The sequence below is a fragment of the Pristis pectinata genome, chromosome 8 (assembly GCF_009764475.1).
Source record: "Pristis pectinata isolate sPriPec2 chromosome 8, sPriPec2.1.pri, whole genome shotgun sequence".
Taxonomy (NCBI): Eukaryota; Metazoa; Chordata; class Chondrichthyes; order Rhinopristiformes; family Pristidae; genus Pristis; species Pristis pectinata.
The window spans coordinates 25,639,037-25,666,955 of NC_067412.1; the positions used below are offsets into that span (position 1 = coordinate 25,639,037).

The window sequence follows — 27,919 nt, forward strand, 5'->3', positions numbered from 1 at the left end:
TTCATTGTTGTTGGGTGTAAATCCTGGAACTCCTCCCCCAGCAGCGCTGTGGAGCACTTTCACGAATTGGACTGCAGAGGCTCAAGAAGGTGGCTCAACATCAATCACCTCCTCAAGGGCAGTCAGGGGAGGGCAATAAATGCTGCCATTTGGCAGCGACACCCAGATTCCAAAAAAATAATTAATAAAATACCTTTTTTCCAGTTTGGAAAAGCGATTCTGAGACTGTCACTTTAATTTTCCATTCCACTTGCACACGGCATTCTGTGTTTAGCCTTCTATACTGTTCCAATAAAGTTCATTGCAAATTTGGGGAATAGCATCTCATCTTCCAAATTTGCACATTAAAGCCTTCTGGGCTCGGTAACGCATTTAATAATTTCAGATAATTAGCCATTCCAGATGTGTATTTCATATTTCCAGAAGAGATTTCTCAATTCCTGTTTACTCCTTTCCCAGACATGCCTTTTCTGTTTGCTAGCCTTTACTGCTCTCTTTTTAGTCAGCAGCAACACCATTTAATCTCTTGTTGTTTTCATTCAATCACAGACCTTCCCTTTTGTTCTCTCAGTCCCTTTCCAAGGGCGGTTGGAATCTGAAATGACTGCCTGAGGAGGTGGTGGAGGCAGGTTACTCTCACAGCGCTTGAGACAAACACTTCTAATGCCAAGGCAGAGAAGGCTATGAACCAAGTTCTGGTAAATGGGATTAATATAGATGTGCTTGATGGTTGTGTAGACATGGTGAGCTGAAAGGCTTGTTCCTGGGCTGTTTGACTCCATGGCTCTGCAACAATAATTTCTGAAACCAATTTTCTCCTTTTTATGCAGCTGGTGTTGTTGATGTGCAATCATTCTCCTCTTGGAGGTAGGCAGGTGACCTACTGTGATACTTCAAACTGGCTACCACTGCCCAAAAATGGATTTAGATTATTTAACCATTCTCAAGTGTTTCCGACTTAAAAGAAGCAGTTTAACTCTTCTTTGCATTACCTTAAATACTACAGACAGATGAGTAATTTTGAAGAGGGTCTATATCCTGCCACTTTGACATTGAAAAGAGCAAACTTTTAAAATGTGCTATTTTAACTATTCCACACTAATTGTTTTACACCAGTATATTTAATGACACCAATAAACTTATTGGATATAAAGAACTGTGCTGGCATGTCCTGTGAGCAATGCAACTCTGCTTGCAATCACATGATTAATGTAATTTGACTTACTGCCATGCAGTGCACCTGTCGATGAACCCAGCTAAGGGACCAACTAATCATCGGCCAATCTTATGAGTGAGCTGTCTGTAAGATATGATTTAAAATGTTTATCGAATAAAATGCTGCATTCACTTCTCCTGTGTGATTGATGATATTTGATTGTAATTTGCTCTGCAGGGTAAGGGTTGTTGGTCATTTGTGATCTGATAAATATTTTTAAGCATCAGTGTGCTAAGAATCTTAATGTCAATAAGAATTCATAATTAGTTTGCTAAAGGGATGTTGGTTACTAAGTATGAGCATATCTGAATAACAGCTAACTGTGAAGCTAGTGTGGTTACAGAACGCAGATCATTCTAAGTGGTGGCACATTGGCTTGTATTGCAAAGTAAATAATTTGAATTGACTATCTCATGTAATAACAAATTATCTGACCCCTTTGACTATAATACCTTCTAAACTCCAAACCCCACAGAACAGCTTGTTTAATTGTGCTTTATCACCTTCATAATCTGCATTGACCATGTGTGAATTAGTCACACTGCCCAGAAACAGGTCCTATGACCCACCATGTCCATGCTAACCATCAAGTTCTGCAGTTATTTCCCACTACTAATTTATTCTTCCTTTTATACTCGAACAGAGACGCTGTGATCAGTCTAATACAGTACCCTTAAGACCATCTACTTTTTTTAATAAAGGAGTTATGAGCCAGAATGTTGTTTACCACTACCCTATATCACCTGCTGCTAGCTTTAATCATTTTTTGGTCTACACTGTTTCTTTTATTTATATACTTTTACACAAGCTTGTGATATCTTTTGGAGAGATGTTTTCTCCCTGGATGTCTTTGTTCAGTTCTCATGTTCCTTCACTCTGATGTATATATTTGATTTTGTTTTTAAATTTCATTTCTCTCCTTGAAGTGATGTTGAGAAAGCAGTAGAAAAGTATACGACATCCTGGGCTTTAGAAATAGAAGTATATAGAGTACAAGAACCAGGGAGTCGTGATGAATCTTTAAAACAGTGGTTTGGCCATAACCGATCTTCTCTGTTCAGTTCTGGGCACCATAGTCTTGGAAAGATTTGAAGGAATGGGTGAGGAAGAATTGTCCCCAGTCTTTAACCCTTCTGTGTCTTTGCCGGTCTCTCTTTGTCTTCTGTTTTTGTTCCCCTATTTTTGTTCCCATTGCTGTTTTCTTCTAGCTGCATCTAGAGTCTGCAATGTGCTGAATACCATAACTTAATACTTATGGTATTGAGTTATCAATGCAAATTCAAACTGAAGCAGGACAAGTTGTGAAATTGAATTCAATAAATATAGTCATTTCTGGACTAGCACCAGAAAATACCCATAAAAAGCTGCCAAATTGTTATAAGAATCCTTATGATCTGCTGTTGTTCTTCAGAGACGAGAAACTACCTAGTTTAATCTATATGTGGCTTCAATCTCAAACAATGTATATACCTTAATGCCCACAGAATAATAGATTGAATAAGCAATAAATATTTACGCTAATGTTTTTCACATCCCATGAACAAAGGGCATAAGAAAATACATGTCCATCTTTTATCCCCCCCCCCCCCCCCTTATCTTTTCTCTGTGTGCACTCTTGCTTATCAGTCTGCCCTTGACATGCATGTCCATTGCTTGAATGGGGAACAATAGGTACGTGCAGCAGAAGTGAGCCACCGCATTGAAAATGAATGTGCCCAGTAGGGATGAAGGCAAAGTATGGAGTTGGGACCAACAAAGAATGCAGCTTCCATTGGAAACTTTGATGCAGCCTGTTGGGAGAAGTGGCTTATAGTTCGCAGGGGCACAGCGTTGAAATGAAGTGACAAATGTAACTGGATGCCTTGGGGTGTACCTACAAAAAGCAGACTCTGTAACTAGCATGGCAGGCAACTATTTACATAAAAAAATTGCTAGAGTTCTAGAATCATACAGCACAGAAACAGGCCCTTCGGCCCACCATGCCCATGCCGACCATCAAGTACCTACCTACACTAATCCCATTTACCAGCACTTGGCCATTCTATCTTGGCAATTCAAGTGCTCGTCTAGATACTTATTAAGTGTTGTGAGAGTATCTCCCTCCACCACCCACTCATCCTTGTTAAAATTAATACAGTTGTTACAAATTCAAAGTTAATGTTGAAATAAAAGCATTCCCAGAAAATGATGAGAGTGCCAATATACAAAACTTTGAGTTTTATATAGATTTTATGTATTTAGTGAATATTTATGTGCATTTTTTAAACACGGTAAGCACAATATAATGGGTCTAAACTAAGACATCACATTAGCACAGTTAGAAGAGCTGCTGCCTCACACAGCTCCAATGACCCAAGTGTGATCCTGACCTCCGATGCTGTTGTTGTGGAGTTTGCATGTTCTCCCTGTGACTGCGTGCGTTCCCTCTGGGTGCTCAGTTTTCCTTCCATATCTCAAAGGTGTGTATGTTGCTAGGTTAGTTGGCCACTGTAAATTACCCCTACTGAATCAGTAAGTGATCGAATCCAGGGCGAGTTTATGGGAATGCAGAGAGATTAATAATATAGGATTAGTGTAAATGTATGATGATTGGTGTGGACTCAGTGACTCAAAGGGCCTGTTCTGTAACGTATGACCTGATCAAATACAAAATGCTGGTAATTATTGGGCAGCATAGTGGTGCATCCTCACAGCTGCAGTGTCCTGGATTCAATCCTAACCTCCATCTCTACCTGTGTGGAGTTTGTACGTTCCCACTGTTGCACAGGGTTTCCTCTAGGTGCTCTTGTTTCCTCCTACACCCCAAAGATGTATGGGTTGGTACGTTAATTAGCCACTTTAAATTGCCTTGAGTGAATATGCCAGTTGTAGAATATGGATGGGATTTATAGGGAGAATAGGTTACAGGGAGAAGTAGTGGGGGAATGGCATTACTCTGTGAGCTGGCATAGACTCAATGGGCAGGATGGCCTAGTGCCACTCAGGGAATGTGGAAATAATCAGCAGATCATGCAGCTTCCCAGTTTCACTGAACTTGCCAGCTGAATTGGAGAAAGAGATCTTGCTGGTCCTAGAGTGCATACAGCAAGGTTTCAAGCAGGGGCAAGACCATCAAAATCGGGTGAGTTGAAGTGGTCAGAACAAACCTGGTCACAAACCCCTCTGGAATCCCCGGGACAGCAAAATCTGGTCATTTATCCAGTCTGGCCTCCAGACACACTGTTTTGTTGTTGACTCTTATTTGACCTATGAAATAGTTTATCAAATCATTCAGTTGCGTCAAAATTGCTATGATGAAATGCAATACTAATAAAAGCAGACAGACCATCTGGCTTTAACCTGGGCACTGAATTTAAATGCTGCAGTGTTTCACACAGTCCCGTCAATCATGCACAATCAGACTCATGAATGTTTATGGACAGTTATCTAAATCAGGACAGCTATCCCAGGTCGGTAAAGCAACAGCCTAATAACAGTCATATTTAATATTCCAGCCATTTTCATCATCGCTCTTGGGTATACCCTGTTCCAAGGAATTTAATTCTGACAACTGCAAAATGGTGTATTTTGAGACGGTAAACCAGGCCAGGACATCCACAGTGAATGGCAGCACCTAGGGAAGTGTTGTTAAACAGAGATACCTTGGGGTACAAGTTCTCTGAAAGTGGCAAAACAGGTGACGAAGAGGCATTCAGCATGCTTTCCTTGATTGGCAGTGGCATTGAGTGCAAGAGTTGGTGCATCATGTTACATTTGTACAAAACATTGGCAGGACTGACTCACCAGAAGTTGGGGCACAACTTTGTACATGTGGAAGTGCATCTGGGATTCCTCGCCATTGATTCCAGATTTCATGCAGTTTCATGGGAAGTCCAAATCCAACATGGGCCACAAAAGTACCCACTGATTACCACTTACTGTCCTTCTTTAGCATATCATAGATTAATAGTTATACAGTCCAGAAACAGGCCCTTCCACCCAACTTGTCCATGCCGACTAAGGTGCCTATCCAAGCTAAACCCATTTGACTGTGTTTGGCAAATATATCCCTCTAAACCTTTCCAATCATGTACCTGCCCAAATGCCTTTTAATTTTGTAATTGTACCTGCTGGTATCACCTCCTCTGCCAGCTTGTTCCATATGCCCATCACTCTGTGTGGGAAAAATTTGCCTCTTAGATCCCCTTTAAATCTCACCTTAAACTTACCTTTAAATCTCACCTTAAGCCTGTCCTCACTTATTTAGATGCCACTTCCCTGGGTAAGAGACTGTGATTATCTACCCTATCAATGCCTATCATTATTTTATAAACCTCTATAAGTCCATAAGGTCACCCTTCAGCCCCCTTCACTCCAAAGAAAAGACTTCTATCCTTTCCAATCTCTCCTTGCAACTCAAGTCCAAGCAACAACCTTGTGAATCTTATCTGCACCCTCTCTAGCTTAATCACATCCTTCCTACAGTGTGGCGGCCAGAACTTCCTTCATACACTACTCCAGGTGCAGTCTAACCAATGTTTTGTACAACTATAACATGATGTACCAACTCTTGTACTCAACACCACGGCCAATCACGAAAAGCATGCTGAATGCCTCTGTTACCCTCTCTACCTGTTTTGCCACTTTCAGAGAACTATGTACTTGTACCCCAAGGTAGCTCTGTTTAACAACACTTCCCAGGCACTGCCATTCACTGTGGATGTCCTGGCCTGGTTTAACTTCCCAAAATGCACCACTTTGCAGCTGTCAGAGTTAAATTCCTGATTTAAACAGTTATTCAGTATCCCTCCACACTGACTAATGCTTGGAAGAAGAACTGATAGCAGCAAAGGCACAGAATGTGCTCTGAGTGGAGACTTCAGTGTTCTTCACTGAATGTCTCAGTAGCACGAGCACCGTTGGCTGAACTGGTGAAGTTTGAAGGTCATGGCTGCCAGACTTGGTGGCAGATTTTGAGGAAACTAACTTGAAGACAATGGCTATGTGATCTCATTCCTCATTAATCTACCGGTTACTGATGTATCTATCCATAACATATTGCTAAGAGTGATCAACATGCAGACCTTATCGAGTTGTAATCCGGTCTTTGCTCTGAAGATATCCTCCATTGTGGCACAACCGTCAGGGTAAGTGGGATGGACCTCCAACAGATTTGGCAATTCAAAAGGACATCCCCAAGACACTGTTGCATTGGGTTAATAGCATCATCCAGACTTTTAACTGTACTTCTTGTCAAGCTGTTCCACTACAGTTACAACACTAGAATCTGCTTGTCGATTGGAAGAATTTCCAGGTGTGCCCTGCCCACAAAATGGAAGCAAATCCAATCTGGCCATTTACCACCAATTCAGTCTACTCTCAATTATCATTATAGCAAAGGAAAGCAAAGGTGAAAGTGCTATCAGCAATAACCTGCTTGCTCTCTGGTGCTCATTTTGGGTTTTCGCAGGACTATTTAGCTCCAGACCTCTAGCCTTGGTCCAAAAATAGGGAAAAAAGCCTAAATTCCAGAGTTAAAGAAAAGGTGACTGCTCTTGACTGCTCTGGTTGTAATATTAATGAACCCTGGTAAAACTGAATTCGATGAGAGTCATGGGGAAAACTATGTACTGACTGGAGCCATCCCTTGCACAAAGGAATATGATCATTGTTGTTGGAAGGCAGCCTTCTCAGTCATCCCAGACTGTGTTGCAGAAATTTTTAAGGGGACTGTCCCAGGCCCAACTATCTTCTGTTGCTTCATCAGTGATGTTCTTTCCATGATGAGCTCAGGTGTTTGTTGAATGGCAGTAGGTACCCAGGCACTCCACAACTTGCAGATTCCTCTCCGAGGTGTACCCCAATCTCACTTGGAAATATATTGCCATTCATTCATCACCTCTGGGTTTGAATCATGAGCTCCCTTATCAAAAATCTGTGGGACTACCTTTACCAGAGGACTGCAATGGCTGTAAAAGGTGGCTCAGTCCGACTTTCCCAAGGGCACGTAAAGATGTGCAATAAGTGCTGCTCTTGTAAGCTACATTCTGTAAGTGAACAAAACAAAAAAGAGGATTGTGACTACTCATGAGCAAGAGTAAAAATAAAATGTTCTTTTATACACAGTTTTTATGAAGATATCAATTTCTGTGACCCAAGCAATAGGGAATTGTTTGAAGAAAAACATGTGAAAGGAAAGTGGAACTCAGCATGCGATTAAACCAGATGACAATACACTGAAGTGCATACTCTACATGCCAAGGGTATCTTGCTTGGATTTGGCATTCAGAAAGCAGCAGGCCTTGGGTTTCCTGGTGGGACTTGGAGGAACAGACCTTCTTGAACCAGAAAGTCTGTTTGGACAGTTATCCTCTCTCAATGTGATTTGATCTGGTTCAAAAGTCACATATGCACTTTCATTCAGGCCTGAAGTAAGATTACACATTAGACTCAATGATGTCATTGGGCATGTCAGTTAGGTCCCCATCAGCAAGAATCCTCACCCCCACTCTATGGATAAAGCTAATATTGCTGATAATGTAATCATGGGTCTTGGAAGTGGACAAGGTGATTTTTTTTTTAATTGCCCACTATTGGACAGTATGCTCTGTCTCTTCCACCCAGAGAAATGCCTCCTATTTTGTATTCATTTTGCTATTAAGCTCATTACTTTTTATTACATTATGGTTACTTGGAGTCTGGGGTCAAGAGGAATTAAATCACCAATGTTGATTAGTACTAAACATTATAGCAAAATTGAAGTTTATAGGTTTGCAAGTTAACTAATTTATGAAATTTGATTTGTTTATCTGTTGGGTAATGTGCCCCCAATTAAATATTTCATAGCCTAGATGAAACCAGTGTGTGTGGCACATTCACTGCTTAAATGATGAGTTTTGTAGCTTCCCAATCAAGCTGTCTTGATACAAAAACAGAGGTGCTGAAAGAACTCAGCCAGTTGGGCAGCATCTGTGGAAAGAAAGGCCAATCAACTGTTTTGGGATACTTTTTAGGATTAATGATTCTTCCGAAGCCAACAAGCTGTTCAATATAAATAGCTTCTAACAAAATTGTATATGAAAACATTAAAGTGATTTTGTAGCTCATCAGTGCCATAAACTGCTCAAGATCAGAACAAGCCACAAGGTCTGTGAAATCTTGCAATTTTATTTTTTTAAATCTAAGAATTTTGCTGTTCCTCAAATTAGGTGTCTTTGTTACCAAACTTGAGAGTAGATTAATTAGAAAGATCTAATTCTGCATCTAAGACAGCCTGGCTGGATTTCTGTTTTGTTTTTGCAGCCTTCACAGTTGTCAAAGATCTTGGCTTTGACATGAGAATGTATCACATTACGCTTGCTTTTCTTCATAAGCATGGTCAAAAAACATGGGTGTTTAAGTGAGAAGTGGTTAAGCCATTTCATGCTAAAAGTTCAGTCAGCACTGACGCATCAACACTGACCAGTACTGAATCCTACGTAATCTATCAGCTATTCTGTTCGAAGTGGTAATTATCAGTCCACCAGCAAAAGACCGTTCAGATCAGACATCTGATATTTAGTATTAAGCTCTTCAAGAGAGCCGAATCCTTCGACTATAGAAATGCATTCATCTTGAGTTTTAACAGGATCAGTTCTAGTCCATATAGAAGCAATGTGCAAATTAGCAGGTTGTGGGGAACCAGGGAACCTCTGAAAGGAAGAACCTGCATGTAGATAACAAGAATTGTGGAACTAAGAGTGAATATAACTCAAGGCTGTTTAAAGTGCAGCTCAAATTTACGAATCCGTGCAAGACCTGTCAGGAATAAAGTATAAAGATGATGAAGATACAGATAAAAGTTAGTTTTTATTTCAAACCAAACTTATTTCATGAAATCATGTACAAGAAATACAATACAAACAGTACCTGGCTTTCTTTTCATTCAAAGTGTCAAATCCATCAAGTCAATACATTCTGTTTACAAAGCACTAATGCCACTCATGTAACTTCTTTGAACAATACAGCTGATCGAGGGGCTGCTAAACTGGACTCAGCTCTTCAGTGTCTAGTGGCAGCAGGAACTTAGATTATAGTTCTTCCCCACAAAGTCTTTGAAATGACCTGGCATCAAAGTGGCTGTGAGCCAGACAGCAGCAGTGGTTACTGTAAAAGCTTCTGCCCTACATAAACAACATTGCAGTATGACACACCCAATGTGACAGAGTTCAGTCTCATTTCCAAGTTTAAAAATCTCTCAAAAGGGCGCTGCGCCACTCCCAGAGGCACTGCAATATCGGGTTGATGTGTGGGTGGATGGAGGAAGCCCCTATTCCATCTCCCTGTTCCAAAAATCAATTTAATATTTGTTCCCCTGATGAGGGATGTATCAGATATTCAACTGTATTTTTAATTTCAAAAACAAACGTTATTCATAATAACATAAAAGATACAAATAAAAAGAGTACAAGCGATATATAAAAAAAATAACAGTGCCTGGCTTTCTTTACATTCATAGTGTTGTCCAGTCCATACATTCATAGTGTTATCACGTCAATACATTTATAGTATTAGTACATTCTAAGTTCAAGGTATCATTGCTACTCCTGGCCTTTTTGGACTATACAGAGCTACGACAGCAAATGAGCTGAGACAGACTAGGAAGATAATATGTTTTAGGTTTACTTACTGGAGGCCCTGAAGCCTCATAGCACAATATGGGAAATATTTTTCAATATTGTTATGCTATTAATTCTATCTCATGCAATGCTATACGTTATTAGATTAAAAACTAGTTTTGGTTTATGTTGAAGTTATTTGAATCTTTGTTTGGTTAAGCTGTTATAGTTTTTTTCTTTTGGCACCATGATTTTATTCTGTGTAGCATTTCACTGTTCAAGATACTAGGTTTAAATTCACTTGAATGTGAATTTAACTGCACTGTTAGCATTAGTTTCAGATCAATACCCCTTGTGGTATCATTCATTTTTTGATAATACTGACAGTGTGATCTAAAAATACACGGTTGTGGATTTTTAATCTTCAGTTTTTATTCCCATTTTCTTTCTGGATATTCTGTCATGCATTTCAGAACTCAAATGTTGTTTCTGCCTTAGTAGATGCTCATAGGACAAATAGAAAGTTGTGATGGTGGTTGGTGCAAAATCACAATCAACAATTACTGTTTACTTTTCTACAACTCCTTCAGTAATGGGTGATTCAGCAAACATTGACTGAATCAGTATTAGGAAAGTCTGGTCAATGTGGTAGTTTTTAATGTATATCTCAAAAGTTTAAAAGGCAGGTGGGGAGGTGGACAAAGGCAGAGGGAGAGAAAATTGCAGGGTTGTATTTCGGCTCTTGGCAGCTGAAGACATGGTCATAATTGGTGGAGTAGTTGCGTTTGAGGAAGCTGGTGGAAAGTAAATAACTGAAAGAATTTTAGGGCTAGAGAGGATTACAAAGATAGAGAGAAGTGGGGGATTGTTAAACAAGGATGAGCATTTTAAAATCAAGGTCTTTAGATTACATCCAACATAGGTTAGTAAGAACAAGGATGTTGGGCAAGCAGGACTTGGTATGAATTAAGACAAGGCACAAGTTGTTGTAGATGAGCTTAAGTTTATAAAGATTGGAATGAGGGTTGTTGGTCAGAAGTGTGGGGATATTGAAGGCATGGATTTAGCAGCAAACGAGACAAAGCAGAGATGTATTTGAACCAATAAGCTGTCTTTGTGTCGACATGGAAAAGTGTCTTATCTTATGGGGCAGATAGGACACCAAGCTTGAGAAATTTTCCACACATGGAACATTCCTTACCACTTACTAAGTATAACAATGTATCTAAAGACAAATTTTATTGTTTGCACTGGAAATATGGAATGAAAAACCAAGCAACTGAAATGGTGTCTGGGGTTCAAGAAATAAAGAGTTAAGATTTAGGGATAGTAAACATTGACCTTATCCCCCTAGATGTTACCTGATCTTAGTGTTTTTTGAACAGACTAAGTTTATAGATGTGCATTTTCTTTTGGCAGATATTTTTATAGTTGGTTTCATATATTTTGTACAGTAGTTTCTCTTTTACGTATTATCTTTTAAGCAGTAAATCTGCTTGAAGACTTGTGCAGTACTGAAGGACTTTTGCATTCTTAGACGTTGCTGTCTTCTGATAAGACTGTGGACATGCTTTCATCTGCCTAATCAGTTTATCATAATAAAAACAAATGGCACCATTCAAGAATGAGCAAAGTTACTGCTTCTTGGTGTCCTGCCAATATTCCTCCTTCAACCCATGTTCCACACAAAAAAAGTTAGTCATTCTTTGGTTTGCTATCTCTGAGAGTTGCTTTTCACAAACTGGTGTTATGTTTGCTAATGTAATAGTAATGACTACATTAAAAATCATGCAATTATGACATTATACAGTGTCATAAAGTGTTTTGGAGTGTCTTAAGGATGCAGTCTGGTAATTTTTTTTAAAAAAGCATGTATTAAAATAACATTGTGTTGGGGGCCAATGTCAGATATTCTATAAGTGAGGCCCAAGGCCTTGTGCACAATTTAAGAGCAACACATCGCAGGGACTGAGGTTCGATCCTGATCTTGGATACAAGTTTGTGTAGAGCTTCCATGTTCTTCCCATTACCGGGTGAGCTTCTCCCAGGTGCTCTGGTTTCCTCCTACATCCCAAAGATGCGTTGGTAGTAATTGACTACCGTAAATTACCCCATAATTATTGTAGGTGAGTGGCAAAAAAAATCAGAAGGGAGATGATGGGCATGTGAGGGAGAATTTATGCTACAGGGAAATAGTAAGGGTGGAATGGAGCTGCCATAATTGCTGTATTAGGAGCTGGCATGGATTTAAATGGTTTTCTTCTGCATTGTAATAAGTAAAATAGACCTTACACACACACACCAAGCAATCGTAGAGGTGTGGGATGGGGATGTGACGAGGCGATCACTGTGCAAGACTTGGGTTTTGAGGAGTGGATCCTGGAGGAAGGAAAAATTAGTGCAGAAGACCTGCGGTTTATGGGGAAAGTGGAGCTGGTTGGGGAGATGATCATTGGAGACCCATTGTTCAGGGACATGATTAAGGAGATAATTGGGCTTTGGGGGAGATGATCAGGAAAGCCTAAAATTCATCAGTAGTGAGAGTTAAATGTAGATGATCGCAAACTACCTGGGGAAAGGTAGATTAGACTTTTAACTAACATTGAAGCAAGCGTCAACCCTGCAGTTGTTTATGGGCCTTATGTGCAAGTGATAACAAAACAATGCTGTCTGCCATCTGATGTCTTTGTGCTGCCCAGCAGCCTCTGTGTGTATGAACTCCATACCTGAATGCCACTGTTTGTAAAAAAAAACAGCATTCTTATTTTTCTTGTCACTGTCTCACCACCTCATATTTTGCTACAACAGGGTTTCCTAATCCACTATGTCTATTGGTTGCCCTTCAAAGTTTCAATGAGTTAATTACTATTCATTGCACTAATAATGTGATCAATCATTAGACATATTAGCTGCTTTCAGCATTTTACTTATCAGACATAATTCTATTTAGGATTCAGTTTAGTATGTGAGATGTCCATCTGAATGAAAGCTTACAGACATTGTGGGTTGGCAGGAACAGGATAGGGAAACTCTGGACTAGAATTATATCGGACAGAAACAGGCTATCGGTCCAATTCATCCATGCCGACCAAGATGCCTATCTATCCTAATCCCATTTGCCTGCATTTGGCCAATATCCCTCTAAATCTTTCCTATCCATTTACCTGTCCAAATGTCTTTTAAATATTGTAATTGTACCTGCCTCTACCACCTCCTCTGGCAGCTCATTCCATATACCTATCACCCTTTGTGTGAAAAGGTTGCTCCTCAGATCCTCTTTAAGTCATTCCCCTTTCACCTTAAACCTACAAAAAAAAGTGGGAAGAAAAAACACATTTTAGACAGAGACTGTCATAATGGCAGTGTGCAAGCAGATGCATTCTGACTACACATACCCATACCCACATGCAAGCACCCACACGCAGGCAGACACTAAGATGGATGCATCTATCCATACCACGTTCCTTAGCCCCCCCCCCCCCCCCCCCCCCCCCAAGCTCTCATTCTCCCTCTTCTCCCTAACACTGCACAGCTCTTCCCAGGCACTCCCTAGAGTATTGAGGATGACAACCTTCCTCACGGTGAAGGTGCTTGTACATGAATTCTTATAACATGGATGGCTGCTATATCTTGTGTTGTTAGATGGAATTTCTTTTTTGGATGTAAAAGTTTTACAAAATGCACAAAAGGTTCCTCAAAAAAAGAATGTAATCACAAGAGAGAGAGAGAGAGAGGTCTAGGTCCAATAACAAGGAGGTCCAAAACTATTATTGGCTAATTCTATTGGACAATGCTTAGGTGGATGAGCATGTACATGGATATTTTCACTCTCCATTGTATCCACATAAACAAGCAGATGCAAAGGCATCTTCTTCTCCACACCAACTTCCATAGCCCATTTTTGTCATTTGGCTCCCTATATCCTCAGATGTTCTTTGCCTTAATCCCTTCCTACTTTTCAAGTCCCCCCTCATCTTCCCTTTCCCCTCCTCCCACTCACTCATGCCCCAGCTCTTCTATCCCCCACTCTTTGCCTCTCCCATCACCCTCAAGCTTCTGGCTGCTTGTTCTCTCGGGGTGAAGCTACTTGCCTTCACCCCCATCCTAGGATGGTTCCCTGAATGCTTGGCATGTGCAGCCCGCTTTGGCCCAAAGCTCAAAAAGTATATCATTACTGGTTGCCAAACTGGGAGGGCTAGGTGGTGCTTCCACTCTGCCAGGTAATCCTCAGTTCCCATCATTATAGCCCTGCCAGGTTGCTGGGTGGCCCAGGCCCCGCAGGCTCCCTCTATCCAAAGGCCAAGGCCATCCCTTGGTTGAGGGGCTGAAGCAAAGCCCATGATAAGCAACCTCACTGCCTTCCAGAAAGTCCAAGTTATTTCACTTCTCTCCCCCACTCCACCATTTGGCAGCTGCTATTTACCTTCCCTGTACCCTCCCCCATTCCTAGAAACTATGCCAACTGGGAAATAGCAGGGAATTCCCAAGTTTCACTGTGGAAACCTCGCAGAGCTCTAGTTGCCTGTCCATTGTTGCTCCATGTTGGCAGATGCTGTGAGTTGGTGGTGGCCAATTGAGTGGCGCCCAAGCTGGTGGCAATTGAGTGGCGCCCAAAACCTGTTTCTATCCACCAGCATAACCCATGACCCACTGGAAAGGTGTTGGCACCACCTCTAAAACCTTGCTCAATAGAATAGACTTGATGCATGATTTTTTTTATTGAAGTGTGCAGCATGAAAATGGAAATGCTTGACAGAGTCACTTTCATCCTTTAAGAGTCATTCTCCCATAAACTTCACTCCTTCAGAACATCCGTCTCCTGGTTCTGAATGGTCATGGTTTTGTGGTAAGTGGCTAGTCTAAATTAGCTTCGAATGACTTCCTCTGAATATGCAAGATTGAAAATTTGGTCAAATTGCAAATAGATGAAGTCAGGCTGGGAATAATTATCCTTGCAAATGTAATCTGAAATTAAGAAATTGTAAACTCATAAATTTAACTGAATAATTGCTTTACAGTGAGCAGTGCAGCATTAATCCTTGAAACTTGCCTTCCATTCTGCAGAAGAAAGCTGAGATCTTGATGTTAATATCATTATCAATCATCAAGTAAGCCAAACATCTATATTTAAAGTGTAAATTTCCATAATACAATTTCAGCACTGGTGTGAACAAACAAGTGGTCAGCACTGAGTGGTATGCTCTATCCATACATTCAAACATAGAGGTAGTAAATCGTGTGAGATATTAGAGGGTCACTGGTTGACCATTGAGCAGTGGCCAACTGTTGCTAAAAAGGAAGAAAATTGGTCACGAAAGTGAAAAAATTGTGATATTATACATCATTTTAATTTTTTAAAGATGTGAGCACAGTGAAGTAGTTATTTTTATGAAAGTAATCTGACAATTAAGGGAATGAAGTAATATGTTTAGAGATGCCCATTAATTTTGAGTGAGGCATTGATTTGAGTTATTTAAGCGGCAATTTTTTTCATTCTCCTCCATACTGTTTGGCTTACATATTTCTTCAGCTCATTTCCTTGATAATGGGAAAGCATCAGTTTTCTTCACTGAATGTAGTTAAGTTAGAATGTAGTTGCTCTCATTACTGTTGTTTTGTAAATGTCAATATTTGATCATGTAAATCATGAAAGGGAAAATAAAATGTTGAAAGTAATTGCAGTTAATTTAATAGGAGATCACATTTAAAAAAACCTCTACCCTTGCAACTTGTATATTCAATGCATCTTTCATGGAAAATGATTAATTAAAATGCTAATATCTTTCTAATCTTTGCCATCTTCTCCAGGACATTCTTCAGAAATAACTGATTTGACAAGAACTATAGGTATTTATAAATTATTATTGCTGTAAAAATGAAACAGAATATGTTACACATTACCTGTGTTGTGTGACCTTTTAATAGCATACTAAACCATAAGTATCATTTCTGTGGTCTGAAAAAAATGTGTATTATCATTCTGTCAGATAAATATTTCAAAGTTTAGTGCTTTTAAAACAATTCTTATTTGATATTTTAAAGAGAATTCTGATATTTCAGTTTCTTCCTTGATCTCATCTGTATTTTCCACTCTTTATTTTGTGCTTGCTAAAATGTTCAGCAAGTTTTTAAACTGTGCCTTTCAGATGCTTGTCTCCCATCTGAGAATTCTTCAGTGGACTTTGGCTGTTGAACCAGTTTAATGACATCTCTGTTGCTAGATGCCTGGGATAGTCCATAACTGATGGCAAATAACAGCCAGTGTTAATAAAGGGAAGGTCAATCTCTCTGGGAATTCCAGTACTTCTTTGTGCAGCTTTCTTCGAGCTTATTGCACTATGCAGTCATTTCTTTACTAACCCCAAAATGCAGGCCAAATGATTCATATTGCTACTCACAAAGGAATTATATATACGACTTGAAAATTGTAATGTAGCACATGTTTATGTGTGCTTTGTCATTGAATGTTATTCAAAAACTTGATTGATAAACCTGATTGGGCACTTAATGACAGGCACATGTGAAGAGGCATATTCCATGGCATCAAAAGGTGTGCAATGCACATTATTAAGTCACTTGCATGAAAGTCTTGTGTTCTTATGGAGCCCCAGATTGCTTCGTCTATTGACACCAAAGTAAGCTTTAATTGGAGACCAGGTCTTCTTTCAGCATTTGCTAAAGGGCATCTGAACTTATTGCTGCAGAGTCTTGAGGTGTCTAATGTCTTCCAGCTGGGTCTTTTCTTCAGTGCTTTCTCACTCATTCCAGTTTACTTCAGGGTTGAGGTTCCCTGATCGCTATTGCGTGCCCAACTTCTCCCAGATTCAATCTCCATTTGCATCCCCTCTATCTACTAACCCACCACCCTGATTTTATATCTACCCTCTCGAACCCTGTCTCTGTCCCTCTTGATTCTTCCTCCTGCTCTCACCATTGATCTTATCTCTACTGCCCTCCTGTCTCTACTCATCCCTGATCATATCCTGTCTATATAGAGATATATAGCCATACAGCACAGCAACTGGTCCTTCAGCCCATTGAGTTTGCACTATTCATCATCCACCCATTTACACAAATCCTACGCCAATCCTATTTATTCTCTCCATATTTCTATCCACATCCCTGCAGATTTTACCACTCACCTACAAATTGGGACAATTTACAGTGGCCAATTAACCTACTAACCTGCACTTCTTTGAAATATGAGAGGAAACTGGACCATCCAGGGAGAAGTCCACACCGTCACAGGGGGAATATGCAAACACAGACATCACCAGGGGTCAGGATTGAACCCAAGTTGCTGGAGCTGCGAGGTAGTGACTCTACTAGCTGTCTGCCATTCTGCCGCAACCATTTACCTGCCACGACCACCCCATGATCCCCTTTCTCCTCTCTTCAAAGTCCTCTTTATCACTTATTGATTTTGTTTCTACTCTTCTTAATCCTATATATACCCTCTTTGTTCTACTTGTACCCTCCCCAGTTTCATCTCAGCAGTGGTGGAGCTAGTTAAGGTACAAAACGTTTGCAAGGCCTGTTCCATTCACTTGGCACCTTAGGCCTAATGCACAATAGAATTTTGATGCCGAAGGATTCATCATATCAAGCAATAATGCCTTTGATGCCATTTCAACACGTTCATATGATCTTTTCGGTGCCCTACAATTTCTAGCCCAGCACGTTGGTACAAAATACATAAAGATTTGAGAAAATCACGTGTTACTTCATGCTTATGGCTTTTTTTGTCGTGAGTAGGCAGATAAGACAACCTATTTTATGTGGCCATTTAGTTGAAAGGATCTGAACTCAGGAATAAAAATGCAGCTAAAGACCATTTATCATGCCCTCTAATGAGTGAATTAAAATTGTACACCAATAATTTCTATTCTAGCCTATTTTGGTCTGCAGGCTAAAATAGTCACAGCAAGTGTGAAATGTTGAAAATAGAAGTGTAACAAATGTTAATATTTCCTTTCACATCTGCATTATTTCAAATCGTACTCTAATAACCCATTTATGGCAGTGTTACCATTTCTCAGTGACCATTTTCTTGAAGTTTAGCAGGTTTTGCATTAAAGCATTTATTACCCATTCTTTTTGGTGATTTTTTTTGCATATTTCTTTGCATCTATGGTTGATTGAATTGCAGAAAAAATTACAATATTCTAATTTAAAAATAATTGAGGATAGGGAATTAAAAGTTAGGCAGAAGTGGCAGCCAAATAAACACGTGAAATTGTTAAAGATTAAAGTACAGCTGGGCTTGTGAGCAGGATTTAAAGCTGGGGTTTCCACATTTATAGAAACAGTTTGCAGTACATATTTAATTGTTTAATTTAGTAAGTGTGGCCAACATTAGAAATTCTGCAAAATTATTGAAAAACTCTTAGGTTGAAAGCTGTATTTTGTCAAATTAATTGCATTTTTAGCTTTGGATTGTTTCTTAATATCACTGGTCAATGTCTGGTTGCTAAATGGTCTTTAGCTGCATTTTTATGTGGTTGATGTTTTAGTTCTTTAGTCCTGACTTTAATAGGTACTGTACATTATTTATGCAACTACAGTAATTAATTTTAAATCCATAGATACCTTAGTAGACCATTTAGCCCAATGTGCCAGTACCAGCTGCTTGCCAGAGTGATTTAAAGCTAATCCTTTTGTTCCATGTTTCCTTATAGGCCCATACTCTCCTGTGCTTAAATTTTAATCCAACATTCCTTTAAAATACATAATTGTCTCTGCCTCAGGCACTCCAATGAAACATAATTCTATGCTTAAACAGTACTCTCTGCAGAAGAAATTTGTCCTAACCATACACCTTACCCAAAGCGACAAATTTAAATTGATGACCATTTGTTACCAGCTCGTCAAAGAAAGCAAAAGATCCCCTATTAACCCTATGGAAGCTATTCATAATGTAAACTAAAGAATGACTTCTGTAGCACAAGTAGGGTATCCTCTGTATACATCCTCTGTATTACACCTTCTCTTAGCTTTTCCTGCTTGAATGAAAAGTTTCTGGTCTTGGAGAATTTAGAATTTATATTATGTATTCCAGTCTTTTAATGTAATTTCAATAAGACAGTCATAGAGTTGTACAGCATAGAAACAACCCCTTTGGCAGACCGCATCTCTGACACCCATCATGTCTCTGGGCCTGTACTCAATAGAACTCAGAAGGATGAGGGGAGATCTCATTGAAACTTACTGGATACTGAAAGGCCTGGATAGAGTGGACGTGGAGAGGATGTTTCCATTAGTAGGAGAGCCTAGGATCCAAGGGCACAGCCTCAGAATAAATGGATGTCCCTTTAAAATTGAGATAAGGGGAAATTTCTTCAGCCAGAGGGTGATGAGGGAGGCCAAGTCATTGGGTGTATTTAAGGCAGAGAATGATAGGTTTTTCATTGGTAAGGCGGGAGAATGCGGTTGAAAAAAAAATCAGCCATAATTGAATGGCGGAGCAGACTCAATGGGCCAAATAGCCTAATTTTGCTCCTAGATCTTATGCCTAACTATACTAATACCACTAGCATTAATTCCATTTCCCTCTAGGCACTGCTCATTCAAGTACCTGTCAAGATGCCTCTTAAATGTTGTTACTGTTCTTGCCTCCACCACCTCCTCTGGCAGCACATTCCAGATACCAGCTACTCTTTGTGTGAAAAATTTACCCCTTGGGTGTCCTTACAACCTCCTCTCTCTCACCTTAAACCTATGCCCTCTAGTTTTAGACAAGCCTACCACCGGAAACAGACACTGGATACCTACCCTGCCTATTATTTCATAATTGTATATACCGCTATCATGATTCTCACTTCGCAGCCTCCTTCGCTCCAGAGAAAACCATAACTCTAACCTATCCAATCTCTCCTGATAACTAAAGCCCTCCAATCCAGGTAACATTCTTGTGAATCTTTTCTGTAGCCTCTCTAGCTGAATCACATCTTTCCTGTACTGTGGTGACCAGACCGGCGCACAATCCCTCAAGTGCAGCCTAGCCAATGCCTTGTACAACTGTAACATGACATTCCTACTCCTTACAGTGTTGATGAGCAGAGGGATCTTGGGGTCCAAGTTCATAGCTCCCTGAAAGTGGCTACACAGGTTAATAGGGCGATAAAGATGACATATGGCATGCTTGTCTTCATTAGTTGAGGCATTGAGTTTAAGAGTCAGGAAGTTATGCTGCAGCTTCATAAAACTTTAGTTAGGCCGCATCTGGAGTATTGCATTTAGTTCTGGTCGCCCCATTATAGGAAGGATGTCAAGGCTTTGGAGAGGGTGCAGAAGAGGTTTACCAAAATGCTGCCTGGATTAGAGGGCATGTGCTATGAGGATAGATTGGACAAACTTGGGCTGTTCTCTCTGGAGTGGCGGAGGCTGAGGGGAGATCTGATAGAGGTTTATAAGATTATGAGAGGCATAGATAGACAGCCAGTATCCTTTCTCCAGGGTTGAAATGTCTAATACCAGAGGGCATGCATTGAAGGTGATAGGGGGCAAGTTCAAAGGAGATGTCCAGGCAAGTTTTTTTACACAGAGAGTGGTGGGTGCCTGGAATGCGCTATCTGGGGTGGTGGTGGAGGCAAATATGGAGGCATTCAAGAAGCTCTTAGATAGGCACATGAATGTGAGTGAAATGGTAGGATATGGACATTGTGTAGGCAGAAGGGATTAGTTTAGTTGGGCATTTTATTACTACTGTAATTGGTCCAGAACAACATTTGTGGGTTGAAGGGCCTGTTCCTATGTTGTACTGTTGTATGTTCTCCTCAATGCCTTGGCCAATGATCACCACCCTGACTACCTGTGTCGTCACTTTCAGGGAACCACGTACTTGTACCCCAGGGTGTCTCTGTTCAACAACACTGTGGATGTCCTGCCCTGCTTTAACTTCCCAAACTGCATCACTTTGCAGTTGATCTATATCCTGTTGTAACCTTAGACAACCTTCTTCATTGTTTACTACACCACCAATTTGGTGTCATCTGTAAACTTACTAATCATGCTACCTACATTCTCATCCAAATCATAAATATATATATGACAAACAACAGGGGATCCAGCTCTAATCCCCGCGGCACACCACTGGTGACAGGTCTCCAGTCTGAAAAACAACCCTCCACCATTACCCTCTGCCTTCTACCGCCAAACCAATTCTGTATCCAATTGGCTAGCTCACACTGGATCCCATGTGTTCTAACCTTTTGGGCCATGTGGGACCTTGTCAAAGGCCTTGCTAAGGTCCATGCAGACATCGTCTACCACCCTGCCCTTGTCAATCCTCCTCTTCAGAAACAACTTAATCAAATTAGTGAGACATGATTGCACACACACAAAGCCATGCTGACTATACCTAATCAAACATTGCCTTTCCAAATGCAAATAAATTTTGCCTTTCAGAATCCCTTTTAATAACTTATCTAATAACTGATGTAGGGCTCAATCGCCTGTTGTTTCCTGGCTTATTCCAGCTGGCTTTCTTAAACAAACGCATATTAGCTATCCTACAGTCCTCACCTTTGGCTTACAAAAATCTCTGCCAAGGCCTCAGCAATCTCCTCTCTTGCTTCCCAAAACATCCTAGGATATACCTGCTCACGTCCTGGGGATTTATCCACCTTCATGCTCCAATATCTCCTCCTTTGTAATGCTGATATGCTCCAGGATATCATTCTTCCCTCACCTGAAGTCGGTAGCTTCTGTGTCCTTCTCCATGATAAATACAAATGAGAGTGGAGTTCATGGGTCGCCATGAACTCCATGCAGAGCTATTTCGTGCACATATATTGCAAAAATTACTTTTTCTTTTATTTGTAGCAAATTGTGATAATAGAAATTTGACTGTTCTGAAGGGAACTGCTGGCTATCTGTCTTTCATGCCTTAGTACATCTCAGACATCCACACTTGCATTACGAAAGGTGAATGTCTAAGACTTGTTGGAGATCACATACAAGCATTTCTGATGGTCCACTTTGCTACTGGATTCACCATTGAACCTAATGGCGGAGCAGCGAAGTGTTGATGAGAGGGTCTGTTGCACTTTACATTTTGTCCTCGGCCTTACACCAGGGAGGGCTGGCATACAAACAGCTGACCCGGTGGATAAAGGCAATTGCTTATTTTACCATATTTTAATGTTTCAAATTACTTGTTATTATCTTAATGTTTATAACTGAATTTACTTATTTGTTTAAAATTCAATTTGAGTAATTTTTGTTGAATTTTCTGAGCACTGCAAAACTGACCAGAAATGGTTTCCATGTTTCACTCATGGAAAAAAAACTAATTTCAATCACATTATGCTGAAAAAAAAAGAAGTTAGTCTAGTTTGAGCACAGTGTATGATTGGAAATATGACGCACCAGTCATAGGAAGATGGCACATTGAAATTCCATGTCGGTAATGGGGATAAGAGTTTATATTTTATGAATTATTTCTGTCAGTCTTATGGGAAGATGCTGAATAGAGCTCATGTCGTGTCACCTGTTTTCTGTATCAGTGAGTAGTGGGAGAACATATGGACTCCAAGGAGACAATAGAGATCTATGTAATGAACTAGTTTATAACTAGTTCTCATTTTTCTATTATCATATTTTGAATGGTTCTGGTTGATTGCATTTACAGTTATACTTCCTATTTTTTCCCTTTAAAGCATGACCAAACTAATGCAAAAGGAATTTTTTTCATTTTTATACAAAGGCTAGTGCAAAATTATTACCTCATGTTCTTTGATGAAAGATAATTGCTTATGCCCTCAGACATTTGTATGGTGAGATGATTTCTGATGTCCTATTGGCAGTTCCTTTCAAAAGTGGAACACTTTTATTTAATTAAACTTTAGATTTCATGGCCCCATGTGACTTCAGAAGAAATTTGAATGGCTTTACATTAAGCTAAGAATATATCATATTCTCTTGTCCTGTTGAAAATGCTGGACTTTCTTAATTAATTGCAATAATATTTAGTGTTCTCTATTACTTTACTATCTTATGTCGATTTAGATGAAGTTTTGTATTGCTAAGTGAGAGCAAGTATTGAGATTTCCTCTGAATTATTTTTCCTACACTCCTGCTGTTCTAGGAGCATCCCAAACCAACCATGACTTTTGTCCCAGATTTTGCAGTTAGCACCGATTAACAGGAGTGTTGATGTACGGAGGGACCTTGGAGTGCAAGCTCCTAGGAAATGGCAACACAGGTGGATAAGGTCAAGAAGAAGACATTTGACATGCCTGCCTTCATAGGCATTGAGTGTGAGAGTTGGGATGTCATGCTGCAGCTGTACAAAACATCGGTCAGGTTGCACTTGGAGTATTGTGTACTGTTTTGGTCAAGACATCACAAGAAGGATGTGGTAGCATTAGAAAGAGTGCAGGAGAGATTCGCCATGATGTTACCCAGACAGAAGGCTTTACTTCTTAGGAGAGTTTGGATAGACTGGGTTTATTCTCACTGGAATGTAGGAGGTTGAGGGGTAGCCTTATGGATGTTTATAAAATTAAGAAGGGCATAGATATGGTAGGTAGTCAGTCTTTTTCCTAGGGTAGGGGAGTCTAAAACTAGACTGCATAATTTTAAAGTTGTGGGGAGAAATTTAAAGGAGATCTGAGGGCAAGTTTTTCACAAAGAGGGTGTTGGGTACATGGAACAAGCTGCCAGAGGAAGTGGTAGAAGCAGGTAAATTTACAATGTTTAAAAGACATTTGGACAGGTACTTGGATAGAGGGATATGGGCCTAATGCAGGCAAATGGGATTAGCACAGTCGCGATGGACAAGTTGGGCCAAAGGGCCCATTTCTGTGCTACACAACTCCATGACTCTATAACAGGAACTTGCATCTGATCTCAAAGACAGCCACTCACAGATTTCACATTTCAAAATATTGGTTACAATCGGGTGTTATTTCAGATGTGTCTCTGGTATTTATCACTAACTATGTCACAAGAATCAAATTTTTCAAAATGTATTCATTTTTCAAGATGTTTGCATTGCTGATTAGGCCAGCGTTTATTTCCTATTCCTAATTGCCTTTAAACAGACTGGCTTGTTGGGCCATTTCAGAGTCAACCATATTGTTGTGTATCTGGAGCTACAAGTAAACTAAACCAGGGAAGAAAAACGCAGATATCTTCTATTAAGAGGAAAGACTAGATCTGTTAATTTCACAATCATATTAATAAGGATTAGCTGAATTAATTGAATTTAAATTACACTGCTGCCAAATGGGAATTCAACATAGATTTGTTCATCCAGGCTTCTGAGTTACTAGCTCATCAACTTAACCACTCTGTTATTACTGTACCCTATTAAATAATGTTCACAAAAACAACAAAGCAGCAAGTAAAAATCAGGAGCAGGATTATCTGGCCCAGCACAGAGTGAGTCTGTATGTAGTTATGCTTTCAGACATGCTATAACAGCCAGTGGTTCTCATGAAGACTATGAAGGTCATGGGTAATCTCCTGATGATATATGCTCACAGAAAAAGAGGATGAAGCAAATATTAGAATATTGCTGCATGCAGCACAATTACCCCCAGCATGTTGACATGGGTGTGACGACACCTACTACAGCCACCGCAAAGAAGTCATCTAGGACTTGCATTTCTGTCACTTCCATGCACCATTCCTTTGCAGTTGTGCTTTGCATGAAGTTCTCAGAAGCTCACACATGTAATGTTCCTCATAGGAAAGTAATTCTGCAAGTGAAGTCACTGACCAAATGCCTTCAGTTATTTGCCTAACTTCTTGCATCTATCATCATCTTCTCAATTCCATCCACCAGAGTCATAGATCTTTCCATAACGATGTTGAGGATTGGCCTCAGCATTATACTGAACTATGTGTGGCCCATCCTTGAACAGTGGCAGACCAAAAGCTATCCTGAGCCTGCCTTTTGCTGTATTCACAGGTCTCACGTTCCTCTCTAACCCTAACCCTAATCTTGTCATATTTTGACTGGCCAACTTTGATACTGAGGTGGTAAGAGTTGATTTATTTCCCCCCTGCCCCTGCTCCATTGCTCCAGAAGCTGCTCCGTTGCACTAAACTGTCACTGTACATCTGTCACTTCTCGTCAATTCATAATCTACCCTTCATTCTGAAACTGTGACTCCTCGTTGTAGACTCCTCAGCTCGAGGAAACATCCTCCCTCTTGAGCCCTGGAAGAATTCTCAAGATTTCCTCTTCTGAGCCACAGGCCTAGTTTACTTATCTCTACTCATATGGTAATCATGCCACCCTTGGAACCAGTTTAATGAATCTTCATTGCACTCCCTCCAAAAAAGTAAATCCATTTTTAGCAAAGGAAACCAAATTTATATACTCCAGGTGTGGGCTCACCAAAGCCTTGTATAATTGCAGCAAGACATCTCTATTTATATATTAAAATCTTCTCATAATAAAGGCCAAGCTATCATTTGCCATCCTCATTACTTGATGTACCTGCACTTCAGTTTCAAGTGACTTGCATACAAGGCTATATGTAGATGATCAATTCAGAATCAGGTTTATTATCACTGATTTATATGTTGTGAAATTTGTTGTTTTACAGCAGCAGTACAGTGCAAAGACATAACAATTACTATAAGTTACAAAATAAATAAATAGTGCAAGAAAAAGGAATACCAAAGTAGTGTTCATGGACTGTTCAGAAATTGTTAATATATATTTATAATTGATAAAATAGTATTTGGATGTTTTAATAATTTGCTGCCTTAAGATCAGCCTATAAAATAAAACAAATCTATTTGCATTGAAATAAATTCATCCTGTTAAACAAGTATCACTAGCTTTTTGTTTTGTTCCTGGGGATATTGCAGATACAGTATAGTTTGAAAGGTTTCTTGAAAGAGATTCCATATCTGAGATGTTTATTGTTTTGCCTATCAGTCTGACAGGACAGCAGATGCCATTGCTGTTCCAGTTCTGAAGATCTGAGAAGTGCAGCAGCAAAGATGCAAGTCTGGTTGTACTTTGAATATTGCAAAGAGTAGTTAGGTAGTTAGGATAATGACCCTATTGGCTACATAAGATAGTACAGTTCACCGCAAGGGAATTAAATCTTTTTTACTTTGTGAATTAAATTGGACAGCACTTAGAGCATATTGCTTTTTTAATAGAAAATATTAAGTTATGAAGAGATTTGTGCCGTGCCAGAAACCTAATCCCCCTTGCCCTTGAGTAATTGAAAGACCTTTCAATCCAACATTTCCATTTATGCTGGTGAGTGTAATCCCATTCGAGACAGAGAAGTGTTTGTGGAGTTAGTTAATATTCTTCAGGTTTTATATGAATTTAAGTCTAGTTTTTGCAGCCAAACATGATTAAGATTTAGAACCATGCTCATTGGTCTGCCATGAAAAATCATTCAAAATCCACAAGAAATCATATAATTAGTAAAATTATTGGCATGAATAGCTTTAAAAGAGGAGGAGTTGTGGGGGGTTGGGGGGGGGACTAAACTATCGGTTTAGTTGGTGCACAGGGGTGGAACTGTAATCATTTGATTTCATTCTTATCCACCCATAGCCAAAGATTTATAGCCAGTGGCTTCTTTTACCCCATTACCTTTGATGTCTCCCAAGGAACTGTTCTTGGCAGTCTTCTGTTGCATGGCAGTATCATCCAAAATCACAGCATCGGTTTCCACATCCAAGTCTACCTCACCATCAGCTCTGATTTTTCCATTGTTTTTAAACTGTTGGACTGCCTGTTGACCTCAACTAAAGTTGTTTCCGTCAACTAAATCTTGGAAGGTCAAACCATTGTTTTCTGCCCTGCCACAATCTCTGTTACCTAGCCAGTGCTTTACAGACTCTTCCTAACAATTCTCTAAGGCCATGCCAGGCTGTTCTCCTCCCTGGTCAAGATTTGGCCCCAAGATGAGTTTATTTGTCTAGGATGTGGATGTGGATGTCACTGGCAATTATTGACCATTCTTAATTGCTTCTGAACTGAGAGGGCAGTCAAAGATCAACCACTTAAAGCCACATATAGGCCAGACAGGGTAAAGTTGGCAGATTTCCTTCCCTTCAAACCCCTTAGTTGATCTAATGGGTTTTTACAACAATCTGGTAGCTTAATGATTACATTTATTGTCTCTAGATTTTATTTTTAATTGTCCAGATACATTTAGGTATTGAATTTGAATTGCCTGGTTTTCATGGTGCGATTCAACCTGATGAAGGGTCTCAGCCTGAAACGTTGACTGTTTATTTCCCTCCATGGATGCTGCCTGACCTGCTGAGTTCCTCCAGCACTTTTTGTGTATTGCTCCAGATTCTAGCATCTGCAGAATATTTGTGTCTCCCTGAATTAATTGTTGTTTTCTCCATCTGCTAGTCTGATAACCACTTTGTTTTTAATCACTTATGTGTGCCATTCACTATATCACTTAAATATTGTCTCTGGAGCCCCTTCAGTTAAACCGCTGCTGAAACCCTCATCCTTGCCTACCTATATAGACTTGCCCCTGCCAATGCACTCCTTCTGATTTGCCTCTCTCATTCTGTTTTCCATAAACTTGAGTTCATGCAAAATTCCTCTGCTCATGACCTAATTTGTAATGTCCCATACTTATGTTAACTCTATACTGCAGAGCGTTATGTTGATTTACAGTTAAGAACTGGCTTAACTTTAAACTTGTTCTTATTTTTAGATATCTCCATGATTTCAACTTTCCATTTTTCTTTTCTACCAGCCTACCATACAAGGTATCACTTTTGTCAAATTCTGGTTTCTTGGTCATCTCGGAACTGAACAACACCCACCTTGGTGGCTGTGCCAAACCTTAAGCCCTGTGATACCCTTCCTCAACTCTCTGGCTCTATCTACCGTTAATGAGCTCCTTAAGACCTACCCTTTCAACAAAGCGCTTTGTTACTTGCCTTAATATGGATCTTGGCATCACTTTTTGTTTGGGAAGATCTTGAGATGGTTTGGTACATTATAAGTGTTAAAATGAAAATTGTTCCTGTTAATAAAAAACTTTTTGCCAACATATAACAAAACTCGTGGATTGTGGCACGTAGTGATGTTAATTGTGTTTCTTTTTTACTTCAAAACATTATTTAAAATTGAAGTGTTCGACACACTGTACATCGATGAAAGTTGTGAAGG

General features: G+C 39.8%; 1 protein-coding gene and 1 pseudogene across 1 annotated transcript in view; one reads left to right on the forward strand and one right to left on the reverse strand.

Annotated features, from left to right (window-relative positions):
- sdk1a (sidekick cell adhesion molecule 1a) overlaps positions 1–27,919 on the forward strand; it is a 604,439-nt gene that overhangs the window by 181,087 nt on the left and 395,433 nt on the right. The window lies entirely within an intron of this gene.
- LOC127573970 (uncharacterized) lies at positions 9,438–9,606 on the reverse strand (annotated as a pseudogene).